This window comes from Polistes canadensis, unplaced genomic scaffold (assembly GCF_001313835.1).
Source record: "Polistes canadensis isolate GaletaPanama2010 unplaced genomic scaffold, ASM131383v1 scaffold_120, whole genome shotgun sequence".
Taxonomy (NCBI): Eukaryota; Metazoa; Arthropoda; class Insecta; order Hymenoptera; family Vespidae; genus Polistes; species Polistes canadensis.
This window is the reverse complement of record NW_014569667.1, coordinates 3733-7411: the sequence shown is the minus strand read 5'-3', so window position 1 is coordinate 7411 and position 3679 is coordinate 3733. Positions and strand designations below refer to the sequence as shown.

At 34.8% G+C, this 3679-nt stretch overlaps 1 protein-coding gene across 2 annotated transcripts in view; it reads right to left on the bottom strand.

The window, feature by feature from the left end:
• LOC106787930 overlaps positions 1 to 2561 on the bottom strand; it is a 64808-nt gene extending 62247 nt beyond the window's left edge. For both annotated transcript variants that reach the window (XM_014750712.1, XM_014750713.1), the window contains exon 1: positions 2343 to 2561. The gene's annotated coding sequence lies outside the window, so the exon portion shown is untranslated. The remainder of the gene's footprint in view (positions 1 to 2342) is intronic.
• Positions 2562 to 3679: the final 1118 nt, after the last annotated feature.

The following is a 3679-nucleotide window of genomic DNA, read 5'->3' as shown; positions in this document are numbered from 1 at the left end:
TTTTTTTTTTTTTTTTTTTTTCTTCCCCTCTTTACCTTAACAACCAAATGTTATAGTTACTTTCAAGGTTCTAAGCATGGAAGTGAAAAGAAAGGTCGAGCAGATTCGAGTATACTCCAAAAATCGATCTATTGATTGAGAGAACTATTCAATTGTAAAGAATAATTATAAATGGTCAGGATGTGTGTGTTGTGTTGGTAAATGTCAATTATTGTGTGGGTAGTCTCAATAGAGTCATACAAATGTGTTGTGATGAAAGATAATTAGATAAACATTGTATTAAAACATGATAAGTGCATTCAATTTTTTTTTCTTTAATTACAACTATTATTATTATTATTATTATTATTATTATTCGTTAGATAATTCATCGTATAACAATCTGTTGAATTAATAATAATCGTTTTTTTTTTCTTTCTTTCTTTTTAATTAGAAATCATTTGAACGCGAAATTATAATCTAGTTTAATCTTTGCAATTAAATAAAATGTATTCGTTTAGAAATAAGGACTGTTTTATGTGTGTGTATGTATGGAAAAAAAAGAGAGAGAGATAGAGATAGATAGATAGGTTGGTTTTCTTGTCTCTGAATAGGTTGCATCGACGATAGACATCGTCTATTTTTATCGGGGCCGTGAGCACACGCGCGCAACCGATACTTCAGCCCATTTTTCGTCAAAAGACGAGCAGATAGAAAAAAAATGGGAGAAAGAGAGAGAGAGAGAGAGAGAAAGAGAAAGGGGGAGGAATAGATAGTCCTTATTTCTCCCTCAACGAATCGATTAAAAAAAAAAAAGAAATGAAAATAATATATCGAGACCAGAAGGGTGGTGAAGGGGTGGGAAACTCGAAAGTATCCGAATTGCCGGCAACACGTGGTGGCACCTTTTTTTCTATTTCTTTTTTGTTTTTTTGGACAATCATTAACACGATCCTTCGAATAATCGTCCTTCGAGAAATACCTGCATTAAGTAAGAACTTTTCACGAAAATTTTTAATATATATTCGAAAAATCAATTAATTATATTTTTTTTTATTGATAAACAATTGCGTAGAAGTGATCGAAAATGTTGTACGTTAGAAAATATTCAATGACGATTAAATTGTATTGATGGGAATTATTAATTAGAGAAAGAACAATTTCGTTAAATTTCATTATCTTTTTTCTCCTTTCGAATTGTCGTTCAGTAAAATATGTTAACAAAAAGTCGACTGATTGATTTTTCAAATCCTTTCTTTGTCCTCCTTTGTCTTTACCCCCCACCCCCCACCCCACTCCCCGACTATTTATATTTTTTCTATTCGTTCAATTAACATCGTACGTATCAAAGGTAGATTTCATTGTTCAGAAAATCGGCTCTCCAGGGGGAGGAAAAAGAAAAAAGGAAAGAAATAAAAGAAAAATAAGAGTGGGTGGTTGGAAATAGAAGAAAGGAGGAAGGAAGAAAAGGAAAAAAGCGCCATGAAAAACAGTTAGTAGAGTTCACTTTGAGAAAAAAAAAAGAAAAAAAAAAAAGAAGAGGGAGAGACGCCGGTTAGAGGATCAATTTGATTGCTCTCTTCCACAGAGAGAAAGACTACAAAGAAAGAACCGAAGTAGACACCACCCGGCTTCTTTTTCTTTTTCTTCTTCTTCTTCTTCCTTCGCCAGGACAATGAAATTTTTTCGTTACGATCCGAGGAGAGTACAGGATCAAATATAAACTACTGATTCGAAATTGATGAGAAGAAACAATTTCTTCGAAGAACGATCAGGAATACTTCGAACCGAAAAACAAGGGAAACAAAGAGAACAATTCTACGTGGAATTTGAACGAACGCACTTTCACCTCCAAAAAAAAAAAAGAAAAAAGAAAGAAAATAATACGATAAAAGTAATAAAACGAAATATAATAATTACGAGGGATCAGTATATAATAACGATTTTCTACGTTGATCGTGATTCGTGACAAATTTGTAAGAAAAACAGAAAAATGAAGATAAGAATTCAAATGAAATAATAAAAATGACAGATCGGCTGCGGTGTGTGTGTGTGTGTGTTTTTAGAATTGAAATATTTTTCTAAACCAAAAGAGATCATAGAGAGAAACAAGAATAATATTGATTACTTCAAATCAACGCAAATTGATTAGAATTATTTCCTAATCGTTATTCAAACTGTTCAACGAGAATAATTAACACGAGTTAAATGAAGAAGATAAAATGACGATTAAACGAATAGAAGTTAATGTTAAAACGAAACAAGTGGTATAACCGTAAAATTGATCGGACATCGGCAAACAAAATTCTAAAAACAAGAGTATATATATATATATATCATATATTTATTTATTGTAAACTAACCTGACTCGATGAAGCTGCTAATCAAATCAAAATCACTGGTCAGCCCCGTCGTCGTCACCATCCGCATTTAACCTCGAATACCTTGCACACGCAGCAGGACGTGGCCTCGTTTCCTCGTTCCTCCTCGACGCCATCCTTTCCACTATCTATTTTTTTCTTTCCTTCTTCCTTTATTTATTATTAATCTTTTCCCGTTTTTCTTATTTCCTTTCCTTATCTATCTTTCACTATTTATATATTCTCCCTTATCTCTCTTTCTCTCCCACCCTCTTTCTCTCTCTCTCTCTCTTTCTCTTTCTCTTTCTCTCTCGTACTATCACTCGAATTAAAATCTATTTGAATGAAATCATTCTGCGTCCCTTCACAAAAACAATAACAACAACAACAACAACAATAAATTCACGTTATTCACAACCCCAATAATAAATAATTAATTAAGATTATGTTTAATAACGGGGGATAGGAAATAATGCGAAAGAAAAGGATAGGAAAGGGAGAAGGAAATAAGAGAAAGAGAGAAATTGAAAGAGAGAGAGAGAGAAAAATAACGAATATAAAATAAAGACAACACCACCACCACCGGTTTAACCGTTCCTCTCCTCTCCGTCGAGAAACGAAATCTCACACCAAGGACGACTTTCAAGGGGTTCCGCGAGCTTGCGCGACCCTCGCTTCTCGCACGACTGAACGAGGGACCTGGAAGCTTGGCTTGGCTTGGCTTGGCTAAACCCTTACACATTTCTCCTCCACCCCTAAAATAGTTCTAGGTTTTCTCGTATGGGGGCACTACTAGCCTCGTTGTTCTCTATATCTTTCTTTCAGCTACGCCTACGACTGATACACCACCCTACCACTACACCACCACCACCATCACCACCCATTTTACTCTTCCCTCCCCCTACCCCCTCAACCCCTCACCACCTCACCCTCGCCGCTACCCTGCCCACCACCGACGTTCGCGTTTCTATCCCTTCGATAAAAAGCTTCTCACGGAGTCAGGGGATAATACCATAGTTTGTAGTTTGTTAGAATTCGCCTGGCTTATACGTTTTTTTTTATTCGTTTCCACCAATCAGATGGGATGATGTTTGTTTGTTTCCCTTTTTTTTTTACTTTTCTTCTTTTTTTTTTTTTTTTCGTATTACTTTTCCCTCCCCCCACCATATTTTCTCTCTCTCTGTCTTTTGTTTCTTATTTTTCTCTCCTATTTTGTATTCTTTATGAAAATGTTAAAACGGGTAGGCGGCGCAAGGTCACGATCGATCTAATTAAATCGGTATTAAAGTACTTACTTGTGTTTTGAAATTCAAATGATTATTTGTTTTTTTTTTTTTTTT